Raw genomic sequence first — 15,147 nt, 5'->3', positions numbered from 1 at the left:
AATTAATTAACAAAGTGCAAATTCTGCATAAAGTGACGAGTACATTATAACTGTACAAAAAGTGCTGAGTGAAGTGGCAATTTTAAAGTGCGTTAAGCATCCATGGACAACTCAGAGTTTAAAATGCATAAAAGGGTGCAAGCAGTACATACTAAATGTGCAAAATACGCAAAACAATGGAAGCTAAGCGGAACAAATTATAGACTTCCTTATGTTTATACACTTTAACACATATAATGCAACAAAAAAACAAATACCAGGGCTTTCCAAAGTCATTAAAAGCTTCATTGCTAATTTTGTGGATCTAACATTGTATTTTAAAAAGATAGGTTTAAGATAAAACTTCTTAAAATAACAGTAAAATTTGCAGAACATTAAAAAGTGACAGCAACTTTGCTTTGAAATATTATCACAAGGGCACAGTGTATTTGATTTGATTTTCATGTGCGGGAATGAAACTAAGTGATGGACAATCCCGAGCCTTAAACGGGTTAGGACAAATCGATGGGAATTACGTGTCACAGTCGTAAGGTAAGCCTGAAAACCTTTCCTCAAATTCAAATCATTGTAAGATGCTACGGTTATTAAATTACTAGACTGTCTCTCTCTAGCCGCATTCTTGTATGCTAGAAACCTCAGTTTTAGATCTTTCTTTGATATCAATGCAGCGGCTTCTGGGTTCAAACAAATGTTACAATCATATAGGAGATTAAACCAGTAGTAAATGTAGCTCAACCATGGTATACGTGATAAATTGTCAAGCCTCAAGCAATCTTTAATGATTGATTGTGTGAATATTGTCTCAGTTTTAGACCAGATGGAGTGCCAGAGCAATAGTGGGCGTAATGCGGCTAAATCCATAATGAAGTCAATACCGACTTCCATGTGAGTTAACAAAGTCGAAGCTGAGGGGGGGGCACATAATAACTTTTTCAAAAACTTGTTTTCATCATTCTGTAAACAATTAACATGATGGTGGCCCCACACACCCGCCCCATACAGTGCCGATGAGACGCACCTGGCTTTATAAATGGCCAACATTTCTTTTATCCTCCTTTGCCCCAATTTAGCTGCAAATCTAAAAATACTACTGGTATTTCTGTTCATCTTCAATTTCACATTCTCATCCTCATGTGTCCATTTCCCATCTCCAGAGAATGTTATCCCCAGATAGCAGAATCTATTGACCGTTTGCATCTTATCTTTATCAATGTAGAAGGTAGATTTTGATTTTACCTTCCTACCGCAAGTAATAGCAAATGTCTTAGTTTTGTTGACTACCAGTTTCCTATCTTTAATAAATAACACAAATCTGTCTATAAGACGTTGTAAACCAATCTGTGTTCATGATAAAAGTACAGCGTCATCTGCGTATAATAAAATTGGGATGGGACTTCCATCAATCATAGGGGCATCTGAAGATAATTTACTTAAAATCAAATCAATTTGGTTAATAAATACTGAAAATAAAAATGGCGCCAAGACACAGCCCTGTCGGATACCTCTAGCAACTTTAAAAAAGGGTGTACATTCCCCCAAAGGACCATAACGAACTTTACATGATAATCCAGAATAGAGCCGTGCCAAAAAATATACGCACTCCTTTGGGGCACCAAGTTCTAGCAGGATATCCCATAGGATTTTATGATCTACAAGATCAAAGGCACTACTCAGGTCTGCGAAACAGAGGAACAGGTTACCTTCCTTAGCGACAGTGTATTTATGAATAAGGAGGTCAAGATTAACGCACTGCTCCAATGTCCCCAGACCTTTTTTGAAGCCATATTGTGCCTTTGGTAAAATCGAATTATCCGTAGCCCAGGTTTCAAGTCTTTTTAAAATTATTCTACTCATAATTTTTATAGAGGAATCCAGTAGGGAAATGGGGCGGTAATTGCTTGCCTCAGATTTGGAGCCTTTTTTGAAAAGGGGAATGATCAAAGACTGGCCCCAAGAAATAGGTAACTGGCCCTCCGCCGTTGCATTAAAAAATCTAGTCAAAATAGGGGCCCACAAATGTAATTCGGATTTGTATAAATCCAACGGGACCCCGTCCGGGCCGGGTGCTTTACCGCCTGAACTCACGGAGTAGGTCAAAAGGAACTGCAGTCAGAAACACGTCACAGCGAAGCCACTGTACTTGGGGTTGATTTAAATAAGAGGATAGCTCAAAGGGTTCAGTGGCTGCTGCAGAGATCTGCCTGCCGCCGGAAGCTTCTGAGTTTTAACTGTTGAAGAAAAGAGCCTGCTTCAATTACAGTCCTGAGTTAGGGAGTAGTGCAACACCCCCAGTAAATGTGGAAAAAATGATTCCGTTTTAGCTTTTCATAGCTCTCAAACTGCCCAACACACGTGTGAGTAGCATGCACAGTTGTTGTGTTAGCTGTATTCTGGTACTCTTTTTTTAAGCCGGAAAGTTGGTTTCGGGAGTTGAACGTTCGCCGCTGAAATGTGATGGTACCTAGGCTCTCTTATATTGGGTAAAAATAACACATGGTATTTACAGGTATTTGGAAATGGCACGTGTGGCATGCAGCACTAAATAAAAATGTTACTATTATCTACATTTTTGTCGCTTTTGAAGCAAAATCGTGACTACAAGTCCTGGAGGCAAAAAAAGAGGAATTAAGAGCATCTGTGGATGCCGCGTTTTCCAGCTGCATCAACTGCAGATTTCACACAAAAATCACAATGATTCTAGCTCAAGAATATAACAAGTTACTAAGGAGAATGCTTAGCTTCACACAGTGACAGATCCCGCGCAAAGGTTAACGGGATACCTTTCAGTTGTCGATCACTGATTGCACTTGGTAAACTGGAGCTAGTGTGTTAAACGTTGCCCAAAGAGGACCATAGCTGTTGAAATGATAAAACAACAATATAATACTGCTTCAGATTGTGCCAAGTTATGCCTCATAATTTGCATTTTACTTGTCCTATAATTCTGTCCATATAGCTGCATACTTTGGTCTTCCATTGCCACATAATTCCAGTGGCCCTGATAGTAGATCTTGGTTCAAGACTCTAATAATATACCAGTCCATACGTAGGGCCCATGATGCTATTACAGCTGTAAACTCTTCCTGGTTTGTTTACCATGTTAAAAGCTACATATATTTTGTCCCCCATCCACCTAACTAGTTAATGGACCTGGTTAAAATTCCGTCCCCTCTATGTCGGCAGACTTTGTCTTCTTCAATCTTGAACTGTCATTTGACAACCGAACGAATGCATTCTGGGAGCTGTAGTTGTAGCTCACTTGGAGGAATCAGGTGGACCTTTAGATAACAATAGCTGCAGCAAAAAAATCCAATCAAAAACGGAAATAACAACCAGGGCTTTAAGTGGGATGAAAAAACTGGGGGTCTCTCAAAGGGGCGTGGACAATGTTATCATGGGTGGTGGCTTAAAAACGACATAAGGTAAAAATCTATCCTTAGCTTTAGTGTGCCCCCGACTTGTATTTTGCTGTTTCGGTCATTACATCCAGATGTATAAAACAAGTAACATCATACCTACAACAAGTCAGGACAATTGGCTTTGTCAATGGTTGCTAGTTGCATAAGATAGATTAGCAGTAACTATGGCTTGTATATAACATTAATAAGCTTCCACTTAAAGCCCTGGTGACACCACGACGATGTTGCTGCTTCTGAGTTTCAAAAAGAGAAGGAAAATCTAGAGAGAAAACGACTCTCTCTAAAGGATTTCCCTTTCCCTACAATGCTCACCTGGCATGACGTCATGCCGTAACTTCTCCACTAGTGAGAAGTGAGCAGGCGCACATTGATGTGCCTGCTGTCACGGCAGTCCGGAAAAAAAACTGACCGCTTGTGCCGGGGCACAAAACAGAGTCGGATAGAGACCAGTTTCGAGGCCAAATTTAAAAAACTGCCGGTGCTCAGTACCGGTGAGACCTGGCCCACTTAAAGCCCTTAGAACAACCACCGACGAATCAGAAGAACTCAGCCTCCCGTCCAAGCACTCAGACGCACGCCATGGTTTCTTTAAAGAGGTGATACATCGCTCTTAAAAATAAATTATACGCAATATGTGTGGAGCTGGAGTCTCTAGCCCTTTCTGGCACAAAAGCCATTTCTCTAAAACTTCTAACGCTGAAAAACATGCGATAGATAATGGTAATTAAAAGCATAAACACATAAAAACATATTTTTTCAGTATAACTAATTTCCAGCCTATACATGTCTATATAACTCAGCAGTATTTTTCTGATAGGCTTTCAGACATAGAATAAGTTCATCTTTTGCGCTCACTAATATTTCGCGCGCCTGGGTAGGTGTGCTGTCCCCGCCCATGGCAGAGTTTCTAAATTGAAGCCTCTTAAAGTTATACGTATTTTGTCCCTCTGTCGGATTCCGTACCTTCCGCCATTGTGCTGCAGAAAGTGCTGAGATCTCCTTGTGTCCAAGTGCCAGGAATCAACCCTCCGTGCGGCACCTGAGCGTGCTCTCCCAGCCCTATCTATACAGCACAGTGACTTTATACACACACACCCCCTCGGCTGGGCTGGTGTCAGCGGACGGACGGCCTCCTCGGGACTTCTATGGAAAGATCCGGGCAGCGTCCGTTTACTCAGTGTTTCCACCTAATGTAGCCGCGACTGCACCACGGTAGCATCATGGAGCGCGCACACCCAAACTCTAGGAAGAGGTGGGGCCCACTGAGAAGTGTAAAGTGGCTGACGGACTTTTAGGGCAGAAATGTGGCAGCTGGACGTGCTGCTTACAATTACAAATGACACCGCTTATTCCAGCGTAAAGTGGCAAAACTGCTCCCAGGCACACTTATTTAGCCAACAGAGGCTGCATTCCAAGATAGCTCAGGGGATCAACGCATCTGCTGCAGAGATCCTTATGTAGACAACAAGTGTCCGGTTATAATATCGGCGAAATCCCAAAGTATTAAATGCACCCACATAAGTGGTTTGTGGTTTCAAACTGCTGAATACAGGTTTGAAACTTAACATTCTATAATTTCGAGGGGTTAATGTGCCACGGCCACTGGAATTATACAGAAGTGAAGGATCACATAACGAGGAGTAATTGACTAAAGTGTGCAGAAAGAAAAATAATTATGTCGCATAATGTGGCATATTCGGCAACTGTATTTCACAATTTATTTCATTACAACACATAATACTGTATGGGACAAAGTTTCACAACATTAGTAGCAGTTTAGCACAGAACACAGCTGATGACAACTGAGAGGTGACTGGTTAACCTTTCCAGGAAGGCCTGGCACTGGTGGGCTGTTTTAGTGACTTTTGATCCGTCTGACCTAGAAACTATTTTTTTTTGAGGATATTTGCAAATTTTGAAGCCGACGTTAGATTTTGTGGCAAGTGCAGTAAATCCATAATTATCTGGAAAAACGCTGCAGCCGTAGAATCAGATAGGACCAGTGATTTTGTTTGTAACCTAAGTGGTGATGTTTTTAGTGGTGCAGTGACTGTACTAGGACTGAACGGCTTGGATTGCCCGAGCCCGACTTCCTATAGGCAGGATCGAGGTAGAACACCTACCTTAGAAGCTTTGGGGGGGAAATAGGGCACAATAGTGCATTTCATAGCTCAATTATTACTTGAACGTGCTAAAAAGCCATTGTTTTTGAAGAGATATTCATGGAATATTCTAATATTTTTACGGCGTGCAAAGCAAGTCTGACCCTTCCCAGAAATGTTGTGGGTAACCCTTACCTGCCCCAAGAGCAAATTTCGAATTATTCCTAAAAAATAACATTATTTCTCAGTTTATATTTGGGCAAACTTGAAAAGGGATATAATAGATACATCTCATTTTGTTCCTTGATGGTTTGCTGGGTCTGCAGGAAAGGTGGGACTGTATTCAGTTGAGCTCCTTGTGACTTGGGCATCTGCTTCCTGGTGGAATGCAGCTCAGACATAAGGAATTCATTGTCCTAGTATTTGGAACTGGATGGGAGCTTTGGCAGATGAGAAAGAGTCTCTGATCCCTCAGTGTCCTCTGGGCAGCAACTTGGCACACACTCAGAGCCTCTGTGTGCCTTGCCGACGGTGCTTAATTTGCCAGTGTTTCCATTGTTCAGCACTGCATTTATTTACCTGCATGTATTTATTAGAATACACCACTAGATGGCGCTGTGTGATCACATTTTAGAAGACTTAGTGGAACACTTCACTAATTAATATTCCTTTAAATGATAAAACTAGGAATTAAATATACAGTTTAAGGTGACAAGTAAGTGTTGTCAACTGCATGGGACTTCTGTGAAATACCTTGTGCCCTTGCACTTACTGTTTTATAAATTAAGCAGTGCGTGCAGGCAATGTTCCCTCTAGTTTTTTCCTCAATGTGCAGCAATAAAGGTGTTTTATGCACTGAAGACAAGGCTGCAGGCGCAGAATACAAGGGACAACTTAATCTGCCAGCACACACCACATGCAAGCTACACAAACAAGCATTGGCATAGCCAATAGGTCTCGCATTTTGGACCTTATAAGTGTTTATCCATGCAACAGGTGATGTTGTTGCACCAAGGATATTGTGCTGGATAACTAAACACTTATAAGGTCCGAAAGGCGAGACCTATTGGCTATGCCAATGCTTGTTTGTTTTGTTTTACATGTCCTGATAATGTGTATATGCCTGTAAACTGTGCTATAATCTTCTTTATTATTCCCTTTTTTCTTTTGTTTAAGATCTACCCATTTGGAACTCCCTGTATTTCGATTTGCTTTTGCTTGTTCTCTTCTAAGGATACATCTGTGTTAATTTGTATATAACTGAAGATGTTGAATAAATTAAAAAAATAAAATAAAATAAAAAGGTAGGGCATGTACGTTAGTATTTTGCATGTCCTGATAGTGAAAAACTCTTAGATTCATATTTCACTACTGCAAGGACTATATTTCCCATAGGATAACTTTGGAGTTACCGTATTACATTTTATAAGTGTAATTTCCAAATGGGAGGAGATAACCAATTCATGTTTGGTGTATTTGGAGTTGTGATGAAGAGCCCTTTTTTGTAGTAACATTGGTGTTTTTTATCACATTTACAAAAATGACACTTTCAGAAAGTTGGCCTGTTTTTACCCTTGGTCCTTTTGTGACTATAACCTGGCCTGTGTCATATGACTGGGTGTAACTAACAGACTTTGTGAATTACTCCCAGACAGTTACACAGTAGATGGTTAGGTGTGCCTGGATGGGCCATCTGCTGTCAGGATGGGGTGGAGCTGATCACAGCCCCAGTTGCACCTGAATAGATTGTTCCCACCCTACATTATCGCTTCAGCCAGCTTGGAGCCAGGGCAGGAGAGGCAGGAAATTCCATACATTTCAAAGGCGCTTTCTAGAAGCTTCTCTCACTTTCCAGAACCAGAGCACCAGGGTATAGAACATGGACCTCAGGCACCACCACTGTAGCGCACTTCTGGGCCTGTGGATACTCTGCCAGGAAGAAGGACAGCTGTGCTGCTGAAGGGCTGCCACTCTGCTGGACTGCACTCTACTGGACACCTGCTTGCTGTGCTGACCTGCTACCTTCTGCCCTCCTATCTGGATGAGAAGGACAGGACCTGCATCTCTTGAACCCAGAACCCAGAGTGTCTCTAAGGGCTCATTGGCTGGCCTTCTGATCTGAAGCCTCAGGGATACAACAGGCTTCTAACAACCTTGCATCTTCACCTGGACTCTGCCATATGTGAGTATACAATGCCAAGTGGTGCCACCCCAGCCTGAACCCTTAGAACTGGGCCTAAGGTGCTCTGTCACCCTGTGGATCCAGTTGAACCAATGCATCTCCTCTGCTGCGTGGTACAAACCTGAGCAGAACCGACACATCGTCGCTGCAACGTGGATTGGACCCGCTACAAAGACTTGCTTCCCTGCTACAACCCGCAGCAGTTTCAATGACCACGCTGCTTTCCTCATTGCAGCCTCACAGTTCCTCAGAACCGACGCAGTGCCATGATTGTGCAACACATCCCCAACTCCGGACATCGCATTGCATGTCCTCGTCGACAGGATCCTCAACGTCTCAGAAACAGAACCTCTCACCCCAGCCTCACCGAATCACGGAACCGTCACATTGCCTCTTCTGCATTACGCGTTTTCAACGCGGATCCATGCAACACTCCACAAACCAGGATTGATGGTACTCTGTTCGGTGAGCTTAACTGTGTCTCTGCAGCTAGCCCACACTCTGTCACAGTCCACCTGAACGTATGACTTTGTCCCAGTTCAGTGTGTAAGTCGCTTCCTGGCCCCTTTTTATGAGACCGTTTAATTCAGATATCTTCCCCTCAATGCCTAGTATTGAGGTAGCTATTGATTGTAGGACAGTAAGCTGTGTGTCCATTTTTTGCGATTGGAGCTCTAGTGCTTTGGCCGATGCTTGCAGATTATTTATGATTATGAGCCATGGAATTTCAAATAGTGGATTTGCCATGCTTTTGCTATTCCCCTGGCTTAATAAGGTGTTTGGTTCTTCAAGTAGAGTGGTGTGCTCTGGTCTGAGGTTGTAAGAGGCAACTAGATTTTCCCATTCCTGTGTGGCTATGAATGTCATGTCGTTTTCCGCGGAACTGATCGTAGAGTTGAAGTCACTATAGTGGGATAAAGTACGACGCATTTTTGATATGAGTTAGGACTTTACGCATTTGGTGTTATTTTTACCAGAATCTTAAAAATTCAATATCTCCAGTTCTACTAGTTTGAGTTTTGTCATTTTAGTCTTATTTTTTTAACTTGTTTTTATTGCAGTTTTCAACAAATTATATAGAAAAAGGAAAAGAAAATACTTTGTTCTCATAATGTGGATTACATGAAGCACAAATTGACAGGTATCGGTAAAGAGTTGTCCACAAAGTCATTAATAGTTCCATAATCAGTAAGCATAAAACAACAATACAGGTTCATGTAACAAAGACATTTTGATAATCCTGATCCACAGGATAGGTTGTCTAATTCAATAGACACTTCATCCTGTGTAATACTTCAATCAGTAAGTTCCGGATGTAATAACAAATAGGAGTGGGGTGGTTGTCAGACGTTTTTGAGACGGGAGGCAAGTGGAAGCAGGGATGAATATACATCACTAGTCATATCACAATACATCATATCCCTGAGCCATGCGCCCACCAAAGGCGGTGCAGTTCCTCCCCAATTCAGAGATACTTGTCTTTTAGCCAGCACTAGCGCAATGGCAGTAAAGCGCCTTATTCCTTGACTCAATGGAAGCACATACCCCAGTAGGGCAAGCAAGGGAGTGTGTGGAAGCTCGGTCTCAACCATTTGCTCAAGATGCCCAAACACCTCCTCCCAGTAGGCCAGCACCGCAGGGCAATTCCATGCCAAATGGATAAAATCAGCCTGCGCCCTCGCACATCTCTTTAGTCTTATTTTATTTATTAAATTCAGCACTTTGTTACTAACCTGGTAGAGGATCCTTTTTGTATGATGTTGTTACTGTTTTACTATTTAAAGTGATGCACAAATACTTTACACATTGGGGCAGATTTACAAGCCCCTTGCGCCACTTTTGCGTCACTTTTCCTATGTTAAAAGTGACGCAAAAGTGGCGCAAGGGTCTTGTAAATAAGCCCCTTTGTCTCTCAGTTAAGCCTGACTGCTCTATACGAAGCTTCCAGGGGTGAGCACAACTTAATTGGGGGTTTTCTTGTCCCTTACCCAGACTAGAATTGTGGTTGATGAATGACTAGGGTTTACACCCTAGTCAACCACCAACTTAATTTCTTGCAAGTAGACTTCTCAGTAAAAAACTTTTGGCCCCTGAAGCTAAGTTTTCAAACTTAACATTGTCCGGTATTGCTACACTAATCCCTAGCTGTCTTTATTGTGCTTCGGTCCTCTTCTTCTAGCATGTGGTATCAAGAAAACTGTGATTTTTTTTCTGATTGTATGTATCTTGTACCGTATAAACCAAAATGAAATGCACTTGATCAACGAGTCCCAAATGACAAACATGTCAGTCTTCAATATGCTGCAATGATTCCTAATCTTCATGTCTCCACAGTCATAAAAACAGCCACAGCAAATGTTTTTCATTCCTATTTCTGGACCTTCTTCATGGCTGATATAATATCAGTTAGGAGTATGGTCACACAGCTAAAAATATTTTCTTCAATGAATTAGGTCCGGTCCTGAATATAAGGTCTTCACATCTTATATTAACATAGAAAAGAGGTCAAAGGTGCCATACAGCATGCGAAAACAAATTTGCATTAATGTGGTGTCACATAGAAGAACAGATTTTCTTCATTGTGCAAGTTCGGTTTGATATCATATCCATGTTCATTATGTAACCATGGTGTAAGAAATTGTTCGACTGGTTGAAGGGGGTGAACCTCTCTCAAGCAGCAACCACAAGCCTTATGAAAGTGAAGTCATCAGCAAACCCCAAATTAACCTGTGCTCCACCCTCTGTAACTTGGCACAGAGCAGTCAGCCATTTACTAAGAGGCAATGTGTAAAGTATTTATGAAACATTTCAACAGTAATAAAGTTAAAGCACAACACAAGAAAAATCCCACAACTATTTTGAAAACTAGAATAAAATCTAATAAATAGTTTAAGACCACAGTGGCAGAAGTCCTATCAGTCGACCTGGAGATATGCAATTTTAAAGACTTAAGTGAACATAGCACCAAGAAGAACAAAGCGGCAACTGTGGATTTCTCATCACACCCAATCGGGACGAAGTCACATGTTCAGGACAACCGCAATGGACCTTTGGACAGCTGCAGGGACCCACATAGGTCTGCTGAACACAGTACCATAATCCTAATCGCTAAGAGATGTGGATTCCCATGTCGATGATGTGTCATGCAGTAAAGGCGATTTAGGGTCCGAACGAGGAGATGCATTGCACAGCGGGGGTTCCAGGGAGCTGCAAAGTGTAATGCAATGTCCTTGCATGGAAATGCATTGTGGCGGTTCCGAAGTGCTGAGTTGGACGAGGTGATGTCTTTGCGTGGAGCTGAGTTGCGCAGCAGAAGTTCAGATGGGCTGCAATGGGTGATACAAAGTTCTTGAGTCAGGGAAGATTGCACAGCAGAGGCAATGTGTCAGTTCTGAGTACAATGTGTTGAGCAACAGAGGCGATGCACCGGTTCTATGGGACATGTGCCACAGAGGAGATCCGTCAGTTTTGCTGAATCCACAGTTAGGTTACCAGAGCACCTTCAGGTCCACTTTCAAGGATCCCGGACTGGTCTGGCACCACGTGGGAGGGCAGGAATCAAGATGGCAGAGTCCAGGTTCTAAGTTCAAAGTTGTGGTGGCCTGTTCAGGCCCTGAGACGTTTGATCAGGAGGCCAGCTAACTGGTCCTTGGAGTCACCCTGGGATCTTGAGCTTAAAGATGCAGATCCATTCCTCCTCACCCAGGAAAGGGGCAGCAAAGCAGCAGGTCAGTAGGTCAGCAGATCAGAGCAGCACAGCAGTCCTTATGGACAGCATTCCAGCATGTGACAGTCCCTTCAGCAGCACAGCAGTCATTCCTCCTAGCAGAGTCTACAAACCCAGAAGTGTACTGAAGAGGTGGATTCAAGGGTCCAATATTTATTCCTGGTGCCCACTCTGAAGTAGAGGAATCTTCTAGAGGTGTCCACCCATCTAAGGTGTCAGGCATCTCCTTCCTCACTGTCCTGGCCCCAGCTCATCTGGGGGTCACTAAAGACCAATTTCAAACCTTTTGTGAGAGCGTTCAGGCAGAACCTTTGTGATGTGTAAGTGTGGTAGGGTCCAGCTCCTCCCCCTCCTTATCACAGAGCCAACTATCCTACCAACACCTAAATTCCCTTGGACTTGCTGTCTGGGAGCAATACACAAAGACCAACTGCAAGCTGCACCCAGTCATGTGACCCAGGATCAGACTGCAGACACCAAATGGTTAGGACGAGAAACTGCCAACTTTCTAAAAGCGGCATTTTCAGAGTTGTGAATACAAATCTGACTTTCCGATTAAAGAGGAATATTGATTATAATTCTTTAGACACCAATCTCGACCTGTCTACGTGCTCCTAATTGAAAGTTATCACTTATTAAACATAATAAGTTAACCCAATGGTATTGGATGAAAGAGGTAGGCTTAACAGTTGTGAAAAACTAATTTGGGATTTTTTCACTACCAAAACTCAACAATCGATAACGAGGTACCCTTATAACAAAAGGGACAGGGTTTGAAACTCATAAACAGTAATAGATCCCTCTTGAAAAACACTTAGGGGCATATTGTCAAGCACGGTGTTAAAATTATCGCAGCTTTAGCGGCAGAAAACTGCTGCTAAAGCGGAGATAATGGGCTTGATAATATGCCGCAGAGAATTCCAATAGAAGCCATTGTTCACACCAGAATATGGGCTTCTATGGGAATTCTCAAGGGCATGTTATCAAGCCCATTATCGCCGCTCTAGTGGCAGTTTTCTGCCACTAAAGCGGCGATAATTTTAACCCCGTTTCTTGATAATATGCCCCAAAGTATTAACACCTCAATATACTCATCCTTTTGTAGAGAAACACACATACACCTATCTTTCACACCACTACATATACACTGAGATCTGTATGATGCAAAAAATCTCTTTTTATTACTTTAAACAAATCCACAATTCATATAAAATATCTATACTCAGTACAATGATATATCCTGGATTATCCAAAATCTCTTTAAAAATGAGTATTTTAAAACATTACCCATAGAATACAGAGCATCACATCTTTTTAAAACACAGCCTTCTAATTGTATCTTAACACTGTTGGTTCTTCTCAATATTAGCATAATAATCAAAATTTCATAATTTTAAATAAGAATAAACATTCCAATACTAACTCTCTTTTGACAGTGTAAAACAGACAGTATCACAATTTATACATTCAAACAAGTTATATATTATTTGATAATTTGAGATATATATTTTTGTTTTTCACTACCAGGACATAAAACTTAAAAGTACTTGTCCAGCTTTTTAAATGCACTGAACCCTTCCCTTTACACTGTTCAGTTCCTACCCTAGGGGAGACATCTGTATAAAAAAGGAATGTTTGAGTCTAGCAAAAGGTTTATTTTGCCAGGTCAAACTGGTAGTTACAAACTGCACCAACAGACTGCAATGGCAGGCCTGGTAGAGGTTTAAAGGGCTACTTAAATGGGTGGCATAATAAGGGCTGCAGGCCCACTACTAGCATTGAATGCAAGGCCTTTGGTACACGTAGAATCTCTTTACTAGGGACATACAAGTAAATTAAATGTGCCAATTGGGTGTAAGCAAATTCCACTACGATGTTAGGAGACAGCACATGCACTTTAGCACTGGTTAGCATTGGTAAAGTAGACAGAGTCCGAGAACCAGCAAAAGCAAAGTCAGCAAAACAGGAGGGTTGAAGGCAAAAAGGAGAGCACCAGGCCAAGGATGCCAGGTCTAACACATGGTCATAAAAAAGAGCCACTGCATTTGTGTATATTATCTATCTTTTGCCAATTTTCTTAATCCCTTATGCAGATGGTCTTTGCAGAGGACACATAGTATTGGCTCAGTGGCTGTAGCATTTATCAGTAGTGATAGCAATGGGATCTGTAGAAAGTAGCTTCACCTAATTAATTGGCGTGTCTCATGACTGCTGTTGGGTAGAAAAGGATGACACTAACCTGGATAAAGATTTTCTGACATTTAACCATACCATTGTTTTCTAGTTCCAGTTGTTTTGCTAGATTACACCAGGGTAGCAGTATGTTTATTTGTTGTTCACCAATTGGGACACATCATTGCTGCTCCCCTCTATCCTCCTAGTTCTATCAAACGTTGCCTACATTTGCCTAAATTTCCAAACCCTCCTCCACACTACAGACCAAGAGCTGGTGGTTGGTTAGGTTTGTATCCAACCAGGTTATACTCTACTATTTATCATATGTATGGACACGTATTAATCAACAGATACACATATTCTGTTTGAATATTAAGGTGCTGTACAACATTCCTGTTTTCACCCCCACACCTTGACTAAGGTCTGAGTACCCGAGGACGAACATCCAAGTGGAGTTGCCATACCTGTCATGCTCAAGTCACCACTAAGGTGTAGATCCACATATTGCTATAGGCACAAGGTGGAACCCAAAAGTCCTCTACATCAACAGAGACACACACATCCAAGACTGTGCTCAATGATGATAACAAAGAGGCTGGAAAGAGATAGGTATAATAGAGAAGGAACACAACAGACGTAGTCAGTTTGTAGCACAGCCCGTCTCTTCATATAGAGTTCTCTTGAAGACTTATATGAGAGATTGCTTTATTATACCAATCAGAAGACAAACATGATGTGACTCCCTGGCCTTACATCAACTTTAAATATGCACTGCTTTTTCGTTTTTATGGATTTCACATGATTTGTAATATTCTACAGTAAATGAATCATACATACAATTTACTCTATTAACGGATGCACCATGGTAAGCATTCAACATTTTCAATAGAGCAGTATGTCTATCTTGCAAGAACTAAAAATATTAGCATGAGACTGGTCTTGTTCCAATGTCCTATATAAATAGTTAATGTTTGTAAGAAATTGGGTTACTGGTTTAGAGGGAGTAAAACCCTTCTCCAGCAGAAACCATAATACAAGCAAACCCTAAATTAACCTGTGCTCAGTCAACCCTCGGGTTGCTTGGCACAGAGCAATCAGGCTTAACTAAGAGGCAATCTGTAAAGCAATTGTGCAACACTTCAAACAGTAACACAGTGAAAACATGCTCCAAAAGAAGCCCATAACAGAGTTAGCAAAGTAGGATGATTTTTAATACATAAAACAAAACCAAAGCAACAAAAACCCATTCATTAGAACCAGAGATTTTCAGTTTGAAAGATTTTGTTGAAATATGCACCAAAAAGCATAAAATGCCAACTGTGTATATCTGTTCGTGCCGGATCAGGACAGACTCACAAGTTCAGGTTGAAAGTGATGGAGTGCATGCTGGCTATAGGTACCCTGTTAGGCCGGCTGAATAAATTACCTTAAATCCTGGTTTGTGGAGCATTTTGAGGATCCTATCAACGATGCACTGCACTGCCAAAGTGATGCATCGGTTACAAGGAGTTGCATGACTGCGATGTGGAGCACACCATAGTA

At 41.7% G+C, this 15,147-nt stretch overlaps 1 protein-coding gene across 8 annotated transcripts in view; it reads right to left on the bottom strand.

Annotated features, from left to right (window-relative positions):
- Positions 1–4,518, bottom strand: part of NRXN1 (neurexin 1) — a 1,628,124-nt gene extending 1,623,606 nt beyond the window's left edge. For all 8 annotated transcript variants that reach the window (XM_085612721.1, XM_085612723.1, XM_085612729.1 and 5 more), the window contains exon 1: positions 4,383–4,518. The gene's annotated coding sequence lies outside the window, so the exon portion shown is untranslated. The remainder of the gene's footprint in view (positions 1–4,382) is intronic.
- Between the last annotated feature and the right edge of the window lie 10,629 nt (positions 4,519–15,147).

This window comes from Triturus cristatus, chromosome 6, assembly GCF_964204655.1.
Source record: "Triturus cristatus chromosome 6, aTriCri1.1, whole genome shotgun sequence".
NCBI lineage: Eukaryota > Metazoa > Chordata > Amphibia > Caudata > Salamandridae > Triturus > Triturus cristatus.
Note: the sequence above shows the minus strand (reverse complement) of the source record. Positions and strands in the feature narration are given on the sequence as shown.